The sequence below is a fragment of the Mustela nivalis genome (genome assembly GCF_964662115.1).
Source record: "Mustela nivalis genome assembly, chromosome: 3".
Classification (NCBI taxonomy): Eukaryota; Metazoa; Chordata; class Mammalia; order Carnivora; family Mustelidae; genus Mustela; species Mustela nivalis.
In genome coordinates this window covers 35,816,663-35,838,896 of record NC_139022.1, presented here as the reverse complement: position 1 = coordinate 35,838,896, position 22,234 = coordinate 35,816,663, and positions in this window count along the sequence as shown.

The window sequence follows — 22,234 nt, the reverse complement described above, 5'->3', positions numbered from 1 at the left end:
ACGGAAGAGGGGGTGGCACCTGAATGGTGCCCTCCGTGGGTTAAGCATCTGACTCTTGGTTTCAGCTCAGGCATGATCTCAGGGTTGTGCGATAGAGCACCCTATCGGGCTCTGCACTCAGTGTGGAGTCTGATTGAGACTCTCTCCCTCACCCTCTGCCCCTCCCACTCGTGTGCTATCTCTCTCTCTGTGAAATAAATACATAAATCTTTAAAAAAAGAAAAGAAAAAAAAAGAGTGGAAGAGTCGTTCAACATAAAAAAATCCATTGATGTAATACAACACATTAATAGAGCAATGGAAATAAAGAACATGATCACCTCAATTGATACAACTGATACACAAAAAGGCATTTGACAGAATACAGGCTTTTATTTATAAAAAAATTTTATCCACAAAACCTCCCAGAACACTAGGAATCCTGGGTGGGTCAGTCTGTTAAGCGTCTGCCTTTGATTTGGTTCAAGTCATGATCCCTGGGTCCTGTGATCAAATCTCACATCTGGCTCCCCGCTCAGCGGGAAGCCTGCTTCTCCCTCTCCCACTCCCCTTGGTTGTGTTCCCTCCCACGCTGTGTCTCTCTCTGTCAAATAAATAAATAAAATCTTAAAAAAATATATAGATATATAAAAGAAGACTAGGAATAGAAGGAAAATTACTCAACATGATGAAGAGTATTTATGAAAAACCCACAGTTCACAACATATTCAATGGTGAAAGACTCATTGCTTTTCCCCCTTAAGGTCAGGAATAAGACAAAGGTGTTTGCTTTCATTGCTTGTTAGGAATGATGAAAAAGCTTTATGGATAGGAAGTGATGGTGGTTACACAAGGGTATGAATGTATTTAATGCCACGGAATCGTATACCTAGAAATTATTAGAATGATAAAGATTATGTTACATATATATCTCTCACCTTAATAAAAACATATTATAAACCTAAGCATAATAATATTTTATTATTAATAGTGACCAATATCCACTACTTAGTAAAATCCAGGAACATGTGGGTATGCCTGGATGGCTCAGTCAGTTAACCATTTGACTCTTGATTTTGGCTCGGGTCATGATCTCAGGGTCTGCGCTCATAAGGGAGTCTCTTTGAGATTCTTTCTCCCCCTCTGCCTGCACCTCCCCTCCGCTCAATCTCTCAAATAAAAAAAATAAGTCTTAAAAAAAAAAATCGAGGAATATGCAGACATTAGGTTAAAAGTTATTGTTGCTAGGTGTGTCTGGGTGGTTTGGTCAGTTAAATGTCTGCCTTCAGCTCAGGTCATGATCCCAGGGTCCTGCAATGGAGCCCCACATGGGCTCCTTGTTTGGCAGCGAGGCTGCTTCTCTGTCTCCCCTCCCCTCTGCTGCATTCTCTCTCTGTCTCTGATGCTATCTGTGTCTCTGTCTCTCAAATAAATAAATAAATAAATAAAACCTTTAACAAATTATCATCGCTCTCTGGGTGTTTTAGGCCAGCTGGGAAATTTAACAGTTTATCTGCTTGGGGGAAAAAATATGAATCTTTTTGAAAAAACAAATAAATATTGTGTTGGAATAAAAGATTAGAAGAAGTAAGAAAAAAGAAAGAAGACATTATGAGCACAGCCCCCTCAGAAATCTGGCTGTGTTCCCTCCTGCTAGTAAACTCTCCTCATCCCCCCCAAAAACTACCGTCCTCTAGCTTTATGACATTCACTGCCTTGGTCCTCTTCGTTTTCTGACAATGTATATGTGCATTCCTAATTCTTATATATTAGCTTTTAGTATTTTGGGACTTCATGTAGAAAAGAACCTTAATATGTATTCTTTGATGTCTGGCTTTTTTGGTTCAACATTACGTTTGTAAGATTTACGTATGATGCTGCATTCAACTTTTGATTTATTCTTACCAATTTATAATATCCCTTATGTGCTTATTCCGTGATTTATCCATTCCATGGCTGATAGCTATTTGGGCTATTTTTAGTGTGTGACTATTATAAAAATGATGCTGTAAATAATACTCTTGTTTGGATGTCTTCTGCAATACATTTTTGTTGAATATATACCTAGGAATGAAATTATTAAACATAGACTATGTGCATAGTTTCAGCAGAAGTAGATGACCCAAAGCTACCGGTGGTACCAATTTCTGTTCTTAACAGCTGTGTGTAAGAGTTCCCACTGTTCCATGACTGGACTAATTCTCAATATCAATAGTCTTGTAAATTTTAGCTATTTTGTTAAGTGTGTGGCTTTGACTTGCACTTCTTTGATTTACAACAAAGCTGAAGACTTTTTCACATAATCATGAGGTCTTTGGATTTCCTCTTTGTAAAGTGTTTATTCACAGGGTCTGCATGGTTTTTTGTTGGTTGTCAGTCTTTTTCTTACCGCCTGTATATTTTTTAGATACGAGTCCTTTCTTGGATATATATATATCGCAAATACCTTCTCTGATATTAAAGCAGGAAAGAGATAGCTGCAGAGAGAACGGTGGTCTTCCAGGAACAGAGACTGTATTCAAGTATTTTCTTTGTAAATTCCAAATTGTAGCCTTTTCTTATAGAGCCTGGTTGGGGTCCCTAGGCTACTTTTGAGGCCACTAAGTTAGGTCTACGGCCCTGCCCCCCAACCTGCGTCTGCTCTGAGGCCACGCCTCCCTGGGCTCCGCCCCACCAATGAATGACAGAGCGGAGCGGAGACTTTAATGAAGATCCTGGGAAGGACTGGGCTGATAGGCAGTTTTGGCTGGAAAACTTCCCAGTGGTCTGCCAGAAACTTTCTTTTTTTATTTTTTAAGATTTTATTTATTTATTTGACAGACAAGAGATCAGAAGTAGGCTGAGAAGCAGGCAGAGAGAGAGGAGGAAGCAGGCTCCCTGCTGAGCAAAGAGCCAGATACGGGGCTTGATCTCTGGGATCATAACCTGAGCTGAAGGCAGAGGCTTTAACCCACTGAGCCACCCAGGCGCCCCTGCCAGAAACTTTCTTAACCCTGCACAGCAGTCTGAGACTCTTCTTATCCCGCCCTCCTCCTCCCTCCCTCCAATCAGAAAGTCTGACTAGCATCACACCCAGACGCCTGACTCACCTTCTGTGGCTCCCTGCCCTTCTCCCCCCAAGACACCTTTCCACATCTAACCCTATCTTGGAGTCTGCTTCTTGGAAGGTCCACACTAACACACGATAGTAAAAGCCCTATGTAAAATTGTGTTACTTTTGTCAGGAAACGTACAGAATTTTTTTTTCCCCTTTATCTTCCTAATTCAAAATTTAAGAGCAAGTTTCTTTCACTGATTTTTTTTTTAATTACAACATCATGTTGTTATTTTGAGATTATTTGGAATTTATTTTTAAGTATAAGAAAACTTTTCAGACTTATATTAATTATTGCTTTTTCCATGTCAATTGCTTTTGTTTCTTCATCGGAAGCATCCACAATTCTTAGGTTGAATGTCGTTTGTCTTCTTTATCTATTAGTTCTTTCTCCTTATTTTTTTTAAGATTTTATTTATTTATCTATCTATTTATTTATTTATTTGATAGACAGAAATCACAAGTACGCAGAGAGGCAGAAGCAGGCTTTCTGCTGAGCAGAGAGCCCAATGCGGGGCTCAATCCCAGCACCCTGGGATCGTGACCTGAGCTGAAGGCAGAGGCTTTAACCCACTGAGCCACCCAGGTGCCCCTTTCTCCTTATTTTTATCGGAGCCGGACACCCTCAGAGCATAATATGTTCAACAAGTGCCGGTTGAATCAGCGATGGGATTCAGACAATGAGTTCCCAAGGATTTAGTTTCTCTTGCTCTGTCATATGGTATATATTGTCATTACTCTCACTAAGTTAATGTGTTTAAAATGAAGACCAACTGTGGCTAAATCAAACCTCTTTCCTAAATTAGAAAACACGCTGCCTGCCTTTGGCGGTTCATGTATAATAATTGAAAACAAACTGTAAAGAAAAGAAGGGGGAAATCGTGAATGTGTTTTTCTCTCTAGTGTCTTGGACACGGTTTGGCGTGGGAACGATAAGGGCAGAAAACCGTCACTAAGGGAAAAAGGAGAGGAAGAAAAACACATGAAGGAGAAAACCCATCTACTAAAAAACATACATTAAAACTTAGGCTCACTTCTTTTTTTTTCCAGTTACCCACTTAATTACACAAAATCAAACAAGCATGCTTTTCAATAATATATTGTGCTTGGTCACCTGTTTAGTTAGATGGGAAGCCGGGGGTACAGGACTTCTCAGACATATTGGCACAAAACGGCCAGTTGTCACATGTTACTTCCAGATGAGCCCTAGTGTGTTAGTGAAGGGTTAGGCCAAAGGGTTGTAACAAAGGGATCCAGAACAGCAATGACTCCAGCAAAACAGAAGCTTACTTTTTCACAGGGTAGCCCAGAGGGAAGTGGAGAAACCAAGATGGGCAAGTGGCTCCCTTCCATGATGTCATCCGTCCCCCAAGCTGGTGGTCCTTGTCTGTGTGCTCAGCCCAGACTCGCCAGCACCACATCTGCAGCCCGGCCCCCTGAAGCGAAGCGATGGAAAGTGGAGGGCAAACGTTTTCTCTTAGGATATAAGTGTGTGACTGTGGGACTGGGCAGCTCACATATTTGAAGAGCACACGAACATCCTCCTTTCTGGGATGATTACTCACTCGGATTTTTACCAGCCTAGGATGGATTGCAGATAGAAAGTAAGGGGTTGAGAGATGGAGTGCCTGTAGGATTTAGCTCTCATGGTGCCCGTGGTGAGTAGGAGGATTATGGATTATTGTGGCTTCTTCTGACTGCCCTGGAGAGAGCCAAAAAGCAAAAGATACAATTCCTCTTTCACAGTAGAAGTGAACAGTCAGAAAACTTCTTTGGGGTTACCTTAAAGAAGTCCCTTATCTCATCTAACTGCAAGACCAGCAGAGATTGGGTTAGACCCAGAGCTACAACATCAGTTAAATGTGCAATGCTGCTGGGTCTGTAATGTTAAGGTAAGGGCGCCATTTTGGAAAGGAGTGGGTTGTTGAGAGTGGGGATGGGGGTATTTAGGCAAAGAGAAAACTGAAAATTTCAAACCATCGGTTCCCTCTGACTTTTCTTTACCAGCAAAGACACCCTCCACTCTGACTGAACAAACATCTCCTCTTGCAGAAACGCTTCCCTGCCTCATCGGGAGCAGTTGCCTTGTAGAGGGATACTCACTCTCAAGGCTTCACCCATCCATTCCTCATTGCCTCCAGGCTGCCAACGAGCCCCTCAAAGAGCTCAGACAAAGGTGTGCTCTATTTCTTCTCTAGGACGAGAGTCTACACATCTAGGATCTTTTGATTTTGTATCAACAGAAGCCTGGGGAGCACATATGGGAATCAATTCTAAGGGTGTTACACCAAATACAAGTTTGAATCAGGTCACATTTATGGATATCGGTGTTCTCACTGAAGACTCCATGTTTATTATGTTAGCTCGAAGATCTGGACTGGAAGTAACTGAATCCTAAACTCAGCAGTAGCCTACAGCCAGTGGGCCTGATGTACCAGAATTAGAGCAGCAGTTTCAACCCCGGCTACACATTAGAATCACCTCAAAGTTTTCAAAATAATGATACTAAGGACCCCATGCCCGGCAATTCTTTTCATAAAAGAAAAGAGGTGGGACCTCTGAGGTGGGACCCAACCACTGATTATTTTTTTAAACTCCCCGAGTGACCCCCATGGTGAGAACCACTGCTCTAGGGGAAGGAATCAAGAAGCCCCTGATTATAGAAATATTGGAATGGGTCTGTGTGACCCACACTTCTCCTCCTAAACATACTAATAAAAGTGCCCACTGACATTGCAGAACAATGGTCTCAAAAACTCTCAAACACCTGTGGAAGACTCCCTAACCCATGGCGCAGAGCCTGTGGGGGGGTGAGGAGATTGCCCTTGGGTACCCATGACAGGGGCAGGAAGGGTATGGGACACACCCCCTTTGGAGTCTTGGACCCATTGGAATATGAACATGAGAGCAGCTGCATGAGCCTATGTATGTGAATAAAGCCCGAGGGTCAGTGGCAACAGAACAGTAATAGACCAGAAAATGGAATGGACTGTGTCCCGCCTGAGGCAGCTGTCCAAATTCAACGTGCGAGCGCCTTTCTTGTGAGGTTCGCCTCACAGAATCTTGTGAAAGAAACTAGAAGCATGGGGCACCTGGGTGGCTCAGTGGGTTGAGGCCTCTGCCTTCAGCTCGGGTCGTGATCTCAGGCTCTCTGTTGGGCGGGGAACCTGCTTCCTCCTCTCTCCCTGCCTGCCTCTCTGCCTACTTGTGTTCTCCGTCTGTCAAATAAATAAATAAAATATTTTTTTAAAAAAAGAAACAGGAAGCAATGGACTCATGAAGCCACACATCTGCTTCTGAGCTCCTCAGGACTTCTGGTTAACCCATTTGCGGTTGAAGGTTCAAGAGCACCCAGAAGGAAAGAAATGGGGACTGGGGCCCATGTAGGCCCCAACCTGGACTTGGGACACCCCAGCAGATGGTTGGGCTGGTCCCAAGCTGGTCTCTGACACCAGGGGCAGAGTGAACTTGAAAATTCAAATGAAATATTCTAAAGCACGGCACCTTCAGAGGCACCACCCAGAGTGTAAGCTCCATCCACTTGGGTGGAAAGGAACACTGGTGCTGGTGCTGGGATGCCACCCCCAGCCATCATAAAGCAACTAGAACCAGATCTGCCCTCTTGCAGTAACCGCCACCGCCCCGTCCCCCCAGGAATCAATTCGAAAACTGGATCACATTTAGGAAGCAACTCTTTTCCGACATTAAACAACAACCAGTCCAGGATTGTGATTCCTTTCTAAGAGAAGAGACACAGATGAAGTAATACTCATGATTATGCCGTCTTCCTACCCATAAACGTTTTCTAGACTGAGTTCTGGGAGACTAAAGTGTCTAGCATTGACAGAGCAGAGCATCAGAGAGGAGGGAGTTATGCAGAGAGATTTTGCTCAGGGCTCCCTTGAACCAATGGCTGCATACTTAGCTGTATGTGCGTAGAATAAAATGCCACAAAGCCAGGCAAAGAACAACCAGGATGCTCTAAGATGAATAATTCCAGAGGCCACGAAAGGCCAGGAAATACTTGTGTTCCAACCAGCCACCGAGGAGAGTCCTTGGTGAGCATTGGGGCATTTCATCAGAAACCCCCGAAAGGAAACTCCTCAGCTTAAAGGCTGGTTGAACTGCTAGGGAGAAGCTGTTGTAGGTCTGGCCCACCTACCGTGGCCTAACGACAAGCCTCGGAAGCACCAAGCTGACCCCCAGTGAGTTAACTCTCTGGCAGAACAAAGTCACAGCTCTCTGGGAGTCTGGATCTTCCCAGAAGCAGATGCCAAGCATGAAGATGAGATGAAAACGTGCTGAGGATTTTATTAAGGAAGATGCCTGTGGGGAAGGAAGTAGGCAGAAGGCCAGGGGAGAATGGAGCGTCATCAGACCTCAGTGTCAGTCTGACCTCAAGCTAGAAGAGAGGGAGGGGAGGGGAAGCACCCTACATAGGTGCTTCTTGAAGTCTTTTTTTTTTTTTTAAGATTTTATTCATTTGAGAGAGAGCCTGAAAGAGAGCACAAGCAAGGGAGCGGCAGAGGGTGAGGGAGAGGCAGGCTCCCCGCTGAGCAGGGAGCCAGCTGCAAGATTTGATCCCAGGACCCTGAGATCATGACCTGAGCCTAAGGCAGGAGTGTAACCCACTGAGCCACCCAGGCACCCCATGGTCCTGAAATCTTTGGCAGGGTTGATGAAGCTGTTGGGGAGTCCTTGAGCCTAGAGCCTGCCACCAGAGAGTTCTGTGTCTCCCTCGCTCACTCATGGCCACCTTCCATGATGGCTGGTAAGCCCTGCAGCTTGGGCCCTCCTCCAGGGATATGCCCTGAGGTTCAGCTGGGTGACCCCTCATGCCTGCCATTGACCACTGAGAAGATTACTGCTCCACACGGGCTGCGGGAGTGGCTTACCTGTCATTTCCTGTGGGCTTCTCTTCCTGAGGGGAAACTTAGAAAAGGGAGCACTTTAGCGGAAGGTACTACAGACCCTCAACAGGGCAGTCAATCCCAAGGCACAACTGGTACTCATCCCCTCCCCTCTTCGCTCTCTGTTCTAAATCCCCTTCCCCCTCAGCAGGCCTAGTGGCTTATCTGAGGGTATGAATCACACCTTCCCTCCTTCGGGGGCCAGTCCCTTGATGGTCCCACATTCCTCAGTTTGGGGTTGGTGCACGCGTCTGCTCCTAGGAAGTACTCAGAGGTGCCCAAGTGGATCCCATCGCGGTGGCCCTTGTATAAGAGCAGTCCTACTCTTCTTGCTGATCCCCCAGCCCTGCCAGAACATTGCTTCTTTCTTTGCCTGCCTGTCCCTGAGCACAGGAGTCCAAAGAGCCCTGGGGCAGCCATGACGTGGAATCCACTGGCAAGGTGGCTGTGTCCCCTCGGGAGAGTAGATCCTTAGGGCGCCGGAACTTTCAACCACACAGAGCCCAGAGTTGCACAGAGGCGAAAGACATTTCCCAGTGAGTCACTGGAAGGAATAGTAGGGTGGGGCATTCTTGTCTATCTGTTGTACCCTCAAAAATGGAGAAAGAGTAGCACAGTAGAGGTCTCCGATTTAATAAACACACTGCCTTCTAAATGACCACACCCCATCTTGTCACGGTATTTCCCTCAAACTGGCAACTAAGTTATGCACCTATAGAAGGCTTTGCCAGCATTCTCAAGGTCAGCTGCCTCTAGATGGTGTGTTATGTGCCACAAGCAGTGACCCCCCATAATCACAGATTCTTCTCCCACAACTTTGTCCCTGTGAAGTGGGTCCCCGAGTCAATTGCTCTGTTGTGTGCGATTCCATGTCTATGGATCAGGCACCATGAAAGCCCCCAGATAATGATGCTGACTGAGACCGTGGGCAGCAAAGGCAAACCCACACCTCACATAGGTCATCTGTCCTCATCAGAATGGACCGCTGGCCCTGTAGAAACAGCCAGTCATTCACAAAAGCAACTGGAGCTACATCGTCATATCCTCAATAGTCTACAAACCATTCTCTGAGATTCACCTGGTTTCTGTGGAAGCCAGACTGGAATTAAAGGGAGGTATGATAGGAACCACCATCCCTGTCTTTAACACAGGCACTGATCTCTGTCATCCTCCTGGGATCCAATACTGTTTTAGAAGTACTGTCTAACTAGAAAAAGCAGGTCTGGATTCAGAGGTTTCCATCTGGTCTTCCCCTCTATGATGCTTTTACTTCACAGGTAAGAACCCAGTACTGGGGTGTCTCCAACTACCAAGCATATTGATTCCAAATGGGCACTCGAGCACTGTGAGCCTGACCTTAGCCGGGACTCTACTTATCCTCTGGCCTCAATGCCCCAAGTTTTACAAGGAAAGGTCCATGATGACATTTTGGGTCTCTGGGTATCATGTCCTCTCAGATCTTGTGACCAATACTCCTCAGGATATTTGATAATTCCCCCTTTCTGCATGGTGAAGTCCCCCAAGGAAGTGGCTATAGGTCTCTTTGTGGAAACACTAGCAGCAGCAGTATCTGCCTAAGTACTAGTCCGTGGCTTTGAAAAGTATTTCCTTTTATGGACCATTCACTTCTTCAGTCCTTGGTTTCCTGATCTGAGAACTGGCTCGAACCCAGAAACACGACAAGGGATCATGAGTTGTTAATGGGATGACCACCCTCAGGCTCCTGCTCTTCCATTCTTGCTTTTTGTTTCATGCTTTGTTCATTTCAATAAATGCTAAGAAGCAACTTTATTGGCCGCCAGCGTATTTTGTTCCTAGAGACATCATGTTCTAATAGCAATCTCTACAACTCCTGGTGGGTTAATCCCGCTCATTTATACACATGAAGGAATTATGGTCCCGTGGAGACTCAGCTGGAGTCATCAGGAGCAAGGTTTTCATGGGAGCACTCCTTAGAGGGAACAGAAGGGCAAGTGGAACTCAGAAAAGGGGGTTGGCTCTGACCTCCACACAGCGCCCGTGTGGTCAAGCTTCCATCTGCATTCCAGAAAAACAAATCATGAAGTCAAACAAATATAAAGCATCAGGAACAAGAGAAGAGATCTAAAAGTTGACAGGTGGAAAAGGCTTAAAAATTGATTAAAAATTCAGAATAAAAATAAGTTTAAAAGAAAAAGGAGATAAGATCGAGTTGTATTCAAAGAAAAGAGTCCTGTCAGTTTCCATATAAAATAATGGAAACTTAAAATACATATACTAATGATAAAGTTCCCTATGACAAAAAGTGAAAAAAGGAAAAGGAGTTTACAAAGAATAAAAATCACAAAATAAGCATTTAAAATAATCATTAGCAGGACGGAAGTAAAAATATATTTTAAGAATATAAGAATAAAAATGGAAAAATGTTTTCACAATAGAAATAAAGAATAAGCATAGAAAAATTAAGTCAAACAAGACAGAAGCATGAAGACAGACATCAAGGAGATAGAGATTAAGCTAAGAAAGGAATACGTAGAGGGGAGGGAGTGACCTGTATAAATTATCACAAACCCTTGGGGGTCAAAATAGACATGGTTTTCCCCCAGTCAGTTTCAACAGCAAGAAATCTCTTACTGCCATAATCAAGCATTCTTCTACCTGGCACTCTCAAATGGTCCCCCACTGCCAAAGAATGCAAGAACTCTTATGGCCTTTATCCAGTCAAAGGATACCTTATTTTTTAAAACTCTTTCAAAAGACCATGTCTCCAGTCAGCTTCTTCTGAAAGCTCACTATGCCTGAAGGTAGGTGGGGAAGATGCACTTCAGGAGGAGATAGAACAGGGTCTAGTTAATTCTCCCTGCGGCATTGCTTTTTGTTGTTACGTGGAGGTTGCTGTTAAAAATTGGTCCTCCTGTTTTGATCTCCATTCTCCAGCGATGACTGATTTAGCCAAATCCTTGCAGAGGTCACTCTGGTTCTTTGAGGGTGGAGTAGTTCGGCCAGGGCCCACCCTGGGGACCCCAATGTGACCACTCTGAGAGGTCAGCTTTTTAGTTTCCCCACAAGGCGCCTCCAAGTGCACCATGCAGACTCCAAGAGCACTGGGTCCAGCAGTCAGTGACTCCAAGGAGCTATCCCTGAAGGGTAGAGGAGGCCACCCTGCTTGATTCCCAGATGTCACCCTATCCTTCCAGAGGTGCTACCCTCATGACTAGCTAGATGTTCTGGCACTTGTCTTTCTGGAGAAGAGAGCACAAAATCACAAGTGCTTTGATAGAACAGCCATTCCTCTCCTGAAGCTGTTGAGACATACAACAGGTAAGTCCCTTATACAAGAAGAAAACAAAGCAGAATGGAAAGAGAAGAACTAAAACAAAATTAATGAAACCTGGCTGTTTCAGGCCAGGAGTCTAGACTCTTCTGGAATCCCTACTATACTACTTCTCCCTGAGACTATCCTGCCCAGGATGGAAGAGCCAGAAAGAGAAAGCCATGTTCACTGGAGCCAGGGTTGAGGGCCAGAGTCATGTCAAAATGAGTCACTGCTCTTCAGAACCAGGAGTTCCTATGACTAGCATTGTTGGGACCATGCCCTGTCTACACACAACTCAATGTCATTAGATGGACATATCTTCCTACCACAGAGTCCAAAGTCAGGAAATAATCCACCACTGGAGTTATTTGCTGAGATGGTGATTATCACAAACCAGCTAAGTGGCAGAAAACCAGTGTTGTGTCCTGTGCCTCACAAGGGGCTGCTATTTCCTACTGACCGCACTTAGACACACTAGGATTTTGAGGAAAGGATGAATGGGTTCTTCCTCCCATCCTTGTTGAGCGTAATAGAATTATTTTGTATCTACATTATGCATATTAAAAAGACTACAATGAACTATTTCCTTCAATAATTAAACATGCAGAGTGACGCCTGTATGGCTAAGTCAGTTGAGGGCCCAACTATTGGTTTCAGCTCAGGTCATGATCTGAGAGTCCTGGGACAGAGCCTCATGTCGGGCTCCATGCTCAGCACAGTGTCTGCTTGTCCCTCTCCTCCCCTCTCTGCTCCTCTCCCCACTCACACGTGCACTCTTGCTCCCTCTCTCAAATAAACAAATAAAATCTTTCCAAAAAAATAAACATACAGAGTTTGCTGGGAATTCTATTTACTTGCCATTTTGGATTCTACGAAGAAGTACAGCAAAGAACTGATTTAGAGATAGCCTATTTTTCTTTAATAACTTTTTTCTAGGGTCACCTGGGTGGCTCAGGTGTTAAGCGTCTGCCTTTGATTGAGGCCATGATCCCAGGGTCCTGTGAATGCACCCCTCATCAGGCTCTCTTCTCAGCAGGAAGCCTGCTTCTCCCCCTCCCACTCCCCTTGCTGTGTTCCCTCTCTCACTGTCTCGCTCCCTGTCAAATAAATAAATAAAACCTTGAAAAGATTTTTTGTGTGTCATTAAAAATTAGAAAACAAAACAGGAAAAAAGACTATCATACAAACATAAATCACTATAAACATTATCGGGTGTTTCCTTCCAACTGTGTTCCTATCTATCCATTTACAAAAAAAACCTGTTGAACATAATCATAGTATATACAGGATATAGGGTCCCTTTTTATTTCATTCAAATCATATCAAGAGCATTTCCTCCTGTTACTATTTTCACAAGGATTATTTTATGTTTAATATCTGTATAATAGATTTGTTTGTTCACTTAACCATTCTGTTACTTTTACACATTTACATTATTTCTAAATGTTTGCTATTACAGTTAATGTAATATGTAATGGGTGTTAAATGGGAATATATCTCCACTTGAAAACTGTATTACTTCCTAGGGAATGAGAGGAGTAGAATTACAGAGTACCACCATGTGACCATTTGTATGCTTCTAAGTAAATAACACCAAATTACTTTCCAGCTGGGGTTGGAATTCAAAATATTTACCACCAGGTATGGACACAGGCCCATCAGAGCAGACCTCTGAAGTCAATAAACAGTCAAAGAGCTTTGGAAAACAGCAGCAGAATAGAAGCCCGCTTAGATTTATTTACAGGGCTACCAAATTGCATATTTATCACATTAACACCATTATCACCACTCATTTTACCAAAAAAAAAAGAACCTCTAATGGTTAAGGAGATGAACTCCCTCCCGGTAAAATGAGAACTCCCTCATCTTTTATTTATTTATTTATTGGGGAGGGGGTGACACTGCTATTTTATTTATTTGTTTGTTTGCTTATTTTTTTATTTATCTTTTTTTGGCCCTGTCCTGCCACTACTATTTCACTCAATTTTACTATTTTACTCAACATTACTAGTAAGGCTGAAATTTGTTTGTTTCCCTTATACTCCTTGGATTCTTTTCCAAACTGAGCTCTTTCCTTTCCTTTGCACATTTATGTAGCCAAGCCCTAATGCTTTATTTACACATCAAAGAGGCACACATTGCACAGTAGTTAAGGGAGCAGGGGCTGAAGATAGAGTCGATGGGGTTTCAATCCTCAAACCATGGCTTTCCAGCTAAGTAGACATTAGGCTAGTGTCTAGCTCCTCTCAGGCTGGTACAACAAAATACCACAGACGGGGTGGCTCCAACAACAGGAATTTATTTCTCACAGTTCTGGGGGCTGGAAGGCCAAGATCAAGGTCCTCCCATGGCCTTTCCTCCAGGGTAATAAAAGCCTTAAAATGATGCCGAGCCAATAACAGATGTCGGCTATTTGCATGAACTCTAGCTATTTGAAGAGTGTGAATGCCAAATGATTTGGTTCTTTATGGGGGAATCAGATAGTGGAAGAGAAGTTGAAGGTTCAGCCTGGTCAAACTGGTTGATAGGTCTTTCTAAAGGAACTCACAACGAGAAATTGGTGGCTCCTCTGTTCTGCTTTCCCTCACCTACTCCCCACACCCTACCCCAACTTCAGGCTGAAAATGTACTGAAGGGAATAGGCAGTGAGCGGAGTTTCTTTTTTCTTTCAGGCTACTCTGTCACTTGGGCCAATTTATCTCCAGGAAGAAGGAGATCAAAGAACTTTTCTCCAGAGGAACTGAATGGCTTTAGAAGACAGATCTCCAGAGATGGATTTTGGGAGTCCCAATATTCAGAAAGGATGGCTCAGCCCTCATTGTCACCTGACAATGAAAACCATCAGGCAGCAAGCTCTCTAAGGACCGCTAGACATTTGAGAAGAAAACCTTAGTATGGAAGAGAGAGCAAATTTTCTTCTTATTGGTATTGAAACCAAATGTACAAACATATTCCCAATAAGCAAGTAGGTGTCACTAACAAATGATTCTGAAATGTAAATGGAATTTAAGCAACCTATAAGACCATTGCACACTCATATATATGGACCAACTCATTGCTTTTATTTAAATATAAGGTCATGTGGGGGCGCCTGGGTGGCTCAGAGGGTTAAGCCTCTGCCTTCAGCTCAGGTCATGATCTCAGGGTCCTGGGATCGAGCCCCGCATCGGGCTCTCTGCTCAGCGGTGAGCCTGCTTCCCCCTCTCTCTCTGCCTGCCTCTCTGCCTACTTGTGATCTCTGTCTGTCAAATAAATAAAATCTTTAAAAAAAAAAATATAAGGTCATGTGCTAACCCTTTTTTCCACTGAGGAAATACTAAAATACACTCTTTACTTTTCCTGAAAAATTAAAGTTCACTATCAGATGAAGACATAAGTATGCCCTTTGGAAGATTAAACAGTTCTGGCAGAACTTGAGATTTTATTCCCTTTGCCAAACTACGATGAAAGGAGCAATTTCCAAAGGTGCTCAGAATAAACCTTTTGTGAATGGAACTGAGTGGGATATTTGTACCAATTGATCAGAGATGCCAAGTACTGGATTGAGAGCCGAAAAACAGAAAAGCCAGGAGCATCTGTACAGATGGTCTTTCATAATAATTAAATCCATGGGGCGCCTGGGTGGCTCAGTGGGTTAAGCCGCTGCCTTCGGCTCAGGTCATGATCTCAGGGTCCTGGGATCGAGTCCCACATCGGGCTCTCTGCTCAGCAGGGAGTCTGCTTCCTTCTCTCTCTCTGCCTGCCTCTCAGTGTACTTGTAATTTCTCTCTGTCAAATAAATAAATAAAATCTTTAAAAAAAAAATTAAATCCATGAAGAATAAGGATCTGGGGAACCAAAACAGGAAGATATTTTCAGTTTCTTATAATTCATTATATCTCACAGGAGTATGGTTCCAGTTACTTTTGCAGGAATGCAATACCTTGGAAGATACTGTTTTACATTATCTATTCTGAATAATACACTCTCAGAACTTACTACGATTACCCCCTTCTTACCCCCTTCTTAACTATGCCATGTTTTATTTTGAAACTCCAAGCCAGAGCTTGGCCTCTCCATTAAAGGGCTTGCCTGGAAACGACAGAGTCCTAGAAATGGGAGTTTCTCAATTCCATTATCATGATGAAAACCAGAGTTTTGATCCGTCAGGTCTCAGTGGGTTGTGAGATCTCTTGAAGGTCATGTATTACTACTGATAATTAAAATATCAAGGTGAGATTTGGGAGAAAATGAGATGATACAAAATCATGTAGATTTTTAAAAAAGGGTTCCCCCCACCTGCCCCCGTGCATATTTCCAGTTCAACATCACAGACTGATCACGAACCTTATACCCTCTTGTTCTCCAAACACATGGGCAAGGGCACGCATGAGCGCGCATGAGTGGGAATGAGCGCGCACGAGTAGGAATGAAGGCACATGAGTACGCATGTGTGCTCATCCAAGCGCTCTGCGCGCCCGCGTGTGCGCACACACACGTAGAAGGATGAAAACCAGCAAGGATGAATAAGAAATTTCAACACATTTTTGGAACACTTCAAAAACCTAAGCCAGTTAAAACGCAGGTGTCTGCCGAGTTCAAGAGCAATACGAAGCAAGGGAACCCACGTCCACAGAAGCCCAGGAAGGCTTAGGACTTGGAGCTGTTTTCCTGGACGGAAGCAACATATGGGAATAAAAACAGGGGGCTTGGTTGAGCACACAAGGAACACTGCAACCAGTCCCCCATCCTTTTGTTCCCTTGCCTCTGCTCCCACTCCATCTGGGCACATACAGATACAGAACTGGAGGTTTGTGCTTTGGAAGAGCTGAACTGCACCCAGCAGAGGGCGAGGGTCAGCCCCAGGAAGGAAGGAAGGCGACACACCCAGCCCAACGCCAGATGGTCCTCTCATTTAGGCACATGGCAGTCTCTCCCTTCCGCTTCACAGTCTGCAAACTTGGAAGTCCTCCTTGACCCCTCTGTCTCCGTCACTTGACACTGATTTTTTTTAGGAAATCCTGTTGACTCTATTTGCAGGATACTTTCCCCATGCAACTACTTTTCACCACTTTAATTGCTGCCACTCTAGTGAAGCTACCATCTCTCTGTGTCTCTCTGGGTTACTGGAATAGCCTCCTAACTGGTCTCCTCACTTTGGTGCTCCTCCCTACTATTCCCTGAGGGTGCTATTCCCTCGGGTCCTAGAGTGATTCTTTGAAATCCAAAGTTAGATCCTGTCCCTCTGGTTCATACTTTGTAACGATGCTCTTCTGTCCTCAGTAAAAGCTTCTCATCACCCACTAAGTCCCTCTCTCACCTCTGTGACCTCCTCTCCACCTGTGTCCTCCTCAATCTCTCTCTCACGGCTGTACTAACCTTGCCCTTCCTCTAACATGACAGACCTGCTTCTACCTCAGGGCCTTTGCACCTGCTGTTCCTTTCAACTAGCCTGCTCCATCCTTACCCCAGATGTCCCTTGATAAATATATATTTGGTCTTTGTCCCTGGTTCCTGGCACCCAGCTCCTAACCCCCTTGGAATCTCTGCAAAGATAAGAGCATGTTTTGTATGTTAATGAGATGCCTGGTGACTGGCCCCTCCTCTCCCATAGCTTTGAAGTGAAGGCTGGTTGCCAGAGGAACCAGCCACATGATTAGTGGGTTAGACTTTCAGTCCCATCCCTCAACCTCTGGGGAGGGTAGAGGGGCTAGAGACTAGGCCAATGATTTAACCAGTTGTGCTGACATAATGGAACCTCCATTAAAACCTCCTAAGTAGACAGGGAGGAGTCAAGATGGCGGAGAAGTAGCAGGCTGAGGCTATGTCAGGTAGCAGGAGTTCAGCTATATAGCTTAGCAAACAATTGCAAACACCTACAAATCCAACAGGAGATCGAAGAGAAGAGAAACAGCAATTCTAGAAACGTAAAATCAACCACTTTCTGAAAGGTAGGACTGGTGGAGAAGTGAATCCAAAGCAACGGGAAGAGAGACTGCGGGGGGAGGGGCCGGCTCCCCGCAAGCAGCGGAGCAACGGAGCACAAAATTGGGACTTTTAAAAATCTGTTCCGCTAAGGGACATCACTCCAGAGGCTAAACCGAGGTGAAGCCCATGCGGGGTCAGTGTGGCCCCAGGTCCCGCAGGGTCACAGAAGGATCGGGGGTGTCTGAGTGTCGCAGAGCTTGCAGGTATTAGAATGGGGAAGCTGGCTACAGAGACAGAGCCTACAGTAAGATCACAGCTCGGGGTTACCTTGAAGAGGTCACAGCCTGGGTGAGCTCGGAGCGCTGCCAGAGGCCAGGGAGACGGAAGTTATTGGGCACTATTCTCTGAGGGCGCACTGAGGAGTGGGGCCCCGGGCTCTTGGCTCCTTCCAGCCGGAGACTAGGAGGCCACCATTTTCATTCCCGTCCTCCAGAACTCTACGGAAAGCGCTCAGGGAACAAAAGCTCCTGAAAGCAAACCTGAGTGGATTACTCAGCCCGGCCCCTGGTAAGGGCGGTGCAATTCCGCCTGGGGCAAAGACACTTGAGAATCACTACAACAGGCCCCTCCCCCAGAAGATCAACAAAAAATCTAGCCAAGACCAAGTTCACCTACCAAGGAGTGCAGTTTCAATACCAAGGAGAGCCCCGGAATTCCAGAGGAGGAGAAAGCAAAGCTCTGAACTCATGGCCTTTTCCCCATGATTCATTAGTCTTGCAGTTAATTTAATTTTTTTTCAATTTTTTTCTTTTTTTTCATCTGCTAAATATTTTAAACTTTTATCCTTTTCTTTTTTAACGTTTTTAACTAGTTTATCTAATATATATATTTTTTTCTTTTTATATTTTTTCTTTATTCGTTTTCTTTTTTTAATTATTTCTTTTTTTTCTGAACCTCTATTCATCCCCTTTCTCTCCCCCACGATTTGGGGTCTCTTCTGAATTGGTTAAAGTGTATTTTCCTGGGGTCTTTGCCACCCTTTTAGTATTTTACTTGCTCCTTCATATATTCTTATCTGGACAAAATGACAAGGCGGAAAATTTCAACCAAAAAAAAAGAACAAGAGGCAGTACTGAAGGCTAGGGGCCTAATCAATACAGACTTGGTAATATGTCAGATGTAGAGTTCAGAATGACGATTCTCAAGCTTCTAGCTGGGCTCAAAAAAGGCATGGAAGATATTAGAGAAACCCTCTCGGGAGATATAAAAGCCCTTTCTGGAGAAATAAAAGAAGTAAAATATAACCATGTTGAAATAAAAAAAGCTATTAATGGGGTGCAATCAAAAATGGAGGCTCTCACTGCTGGGATAAATGAGGCAGAAGAAAGAATTAGTGACACAGAAGACCAAATGACAGAGAATAAAGAAGCTGAGCGAAAGAGAGACAAACAGCTACTGGACCACAAGGGGAGAATTCGAGAGATAAGTGACACCAGAAGATAAAACAACATTAGAAAAATTGGGATTCCAGAAGAAGAAGAAAGAGAGAGGGGAGCAGAAGGTATATTGGAAAGAATTATTGGAGAGAATTTTCCTAATATGGCAAAGGGAACAAGCAGCAAAATCCAGGAGGCACAGAGAACCCCCCTCAAAATCAAGAAGAATAGTTCCACACCCCATCACCTAATAGTAAAATTTACAAGTCTTAGTGACAGAAAATCCTGAAAGCAGCCCGGGAAAAGAAGTCTGTGACATACAATGGTAAAAATATTACATTGGCAGAAGACTTATCCACAGAGACCTGGCAGGCCAAAAAGAACTGGCATGATATATTCAGAGCACTAAATGAGAAAAACATGCAGCCAAGAATACTATATCCAGCTAGGTTATCATTGAAAATAGAAGGAGAGATATAAATCTTCCAGGGCAAACAAAAACTGAAAGAATTTGCAAATACCAAACCAGCTCTATAGGAAATATTGAAAGGGGTCCCCTAAGCAAAGAGAGAGCCTAAAAGCAGTAGATCAGAAAGGAACAGAGACAATATACAGTAACAGTCACCTTACAGGCAATACAATGGCACTAAATTCATATCTCTCAATAGTTACCCTCAATGTTAATGGGCTAAATACCCCAGTCAAAAGACACAGGGTATCAGAATGGATAAAAAAACAAAACCCATCTATATGCTGCCTACAAGAAACTCATTTCAGACCCTAAGACACCTCCAGATTTAAAGTGAGGGGGTGGAAAAAAATTTACCATGCTAATGGACATCAGAATAAAGCAGGGGTGGCAATCATTACATCAGATCAATTCGATTTTAAGCCAAAGACTATAATAAGAGATGAGGAAGGACACTGTATCATACTCAAAGGATCTATCCAACAAGAAGATCTAACAATTTTAAATATCTATGCCCCTAATGTGGGAGCAGCCAACTATATAAACCAATTAATAACAAAATCAAAGAAACACATCGACAATAATACAATAATAGTAGGGGACTTTAACACTCCCCTCACTGAAATGGACAGATCATCCAAGCAAAAGATCAACAAGGAAATAAAGGCCTTAAATGACACACTGGACCAGATGGACATCACAGATATATTCAGAACATTTCATCCCAAAGCAACAGAATACACATTCTTCTCTGGTGCACATGGAACATTCTCCAGAATAGATCACATCCTCGGTCCTAAATCAGGTCTCAATCAGTATCAAAAGATTGGGATCATTCCCTGCATATTTTCAGACCACAATGCTCTAAAGCTAAAACTCATTCACAAGAGGAAATTTGGTAAGAACCCAAATTCATGGGACACTAAACAGCATCCTTCTAAAGAATGAATGGGTCAACCAGGAAATTAAAGAAGAATTGAAAAAATTCATGGAAACAGATGATAATGAAAACACAACAGTTCAAAATTTGTGGGACACAGCAAAGGCAGTCCTGAGAGGAAAATACATAGAGGTACAAGCCTTTCTCAAGAAACAAGAAAGTTCTCAAGTACACAACCTAACCCTACACCTAAAGGAACTGGAGAAAGAACAAGAAAGAAACCCTAAACCCAGCAGGAGAAGAGAAATAATAAAGATCAGAGCAGAAATCAATGAAATAGAAACAACAACAAAAAAAATAGAACAAATCAATGAAACTAGGAGTTGATTCTTTGAAAGAATTAATAAGATTGATAAACCCCTGGCCAGACTTATCAAAAAGAAAAGAGAAAGGACCCAAATAAATAAAATCATGAATGAAAGAGGAGAGATCAAAACTAACACCAAAGAAATACAAACAATGATAAGAACATACTGTGAGCAATTCTATGCAAACAAATTTGACAGTCTGGAAGAAATGGATGCATTTCTAGAGACATAAAAACTACCACAACTGAAGCAGGAAGAAAGAGAAAACCTGAACAGACCCATAACCAGTAAGGAGATTGAAACAGTCATTAAAAATCTCCAAACAAACAAAAAGTCCAGGGCCAGACGGCTTCCCAGGGGAATTCTACGAAATGTTTAAAGAAGAACTAATTCCTATTCTCCTGAAACTGTTCCAAAAAATAGAAACAGAAGGAAAACTTCCAAACTCATTCTATGAGGCCAGCATCACCTTGATTCCCAAACCAGACAAGGATCCCATCAAAAAAGAGAACTACAGACCAATATCCTTGATGAACACAGATGCGAAAATTCTCACCAAAATACTAGCCAATAGGATTCAACAGTACATTAAAAGGATTATTCACCACGACCAAGTGGGATTTATTCCAGGGCTGCAAGGTTGGTTCAACATCCACAAATCAATCAATGTGATACAATACATTAATAAAAGAAAGAACAAGAACCATTTGATACTCTCAATAGATGCTGAAAAAGCATTTGACAAAATACAGCATCCCTTCCTGATTAAAACTCTTCAAAGTGTAGGGATAGAGGGCACATACCTCAATATTATCAAAGCCATCTATGAAAAACCCATTGCAAATATCATTCTCAATGGAGAAAAACTGAAAGCTTTTCTGCTAAAGTCAGGAACATGGCAGGGATGTCCATTATCACCACTGATATTCAACATAGTACTAGAAGTCCTAGCCTCAGCAATCAGATAACAAAAGGAAATTAAAGGCATCTAAATCAGCAAAGAAGAAGTCAAACTATCACTCTTCGCAGATGATATGATACTATATGTGGAAAACTCAAGAGACTCCACTCCAAAACTGCTAGAACTTATACAGGAATTCAGTAAAGTGTCAGGATATAAAATCAATGCACAAAAATCAGTTGCATTTCTCTACACCAACAACAAGACAGAAGAAAGAGAAATTAAGGAGTCAATCCCATTTACAATTGCACCCAAAACTATAAGATACCTAGGAATAAACCTAACCAAAGAGGCTAAGAATCTATACTCTGAAAACTATAAAGTACTCATGAAAGAAATTGACGAAGATACAAAGAAATGGAAAAATGTTCCATGCTCCTGGATTGGAGGAATAAATATTGTGAAAATGGCTATGCTACCTAAAGCAATCTACATATTTAATGCAATTCCTATCAAAATACCATCTATTTTTTTTTCAAAGAAATGGAACAAATAACCCTAAAATTTATATGGAACCAGAAAAGACCTCGAATAGACAGAGGAATATTGAAAAAGAAAGCCAAAGTTGGTGGCATCACAATTCCGGACTTCAAGCTCTATTATAAAGCTGTCATCATCAAGACAGCATGGTACTGGCACAAAAACAGATACATAGATCAATGGAACAGAATAGAGAGCCCAGAAATAGACCCTCAACTCTATGGTCAACTCATCTTCGACAAAGCAGGAAAGAATGTCCAATGGAAAAAGGACAGCCTCTTCAATAAATGGTGTTGGGAAAATTGGACAGCCACATGCAGAAAAATGAAATTTCCTTACACCACACACAAAAATAGACTCAAAATGGATAAAGGACCTCAATGTGAGAAAGAATCCATCAAAATCTTTGAGGAGAACACAGGCAGCAGCCTTTTTGACCTCAGCTGCAGCAACATC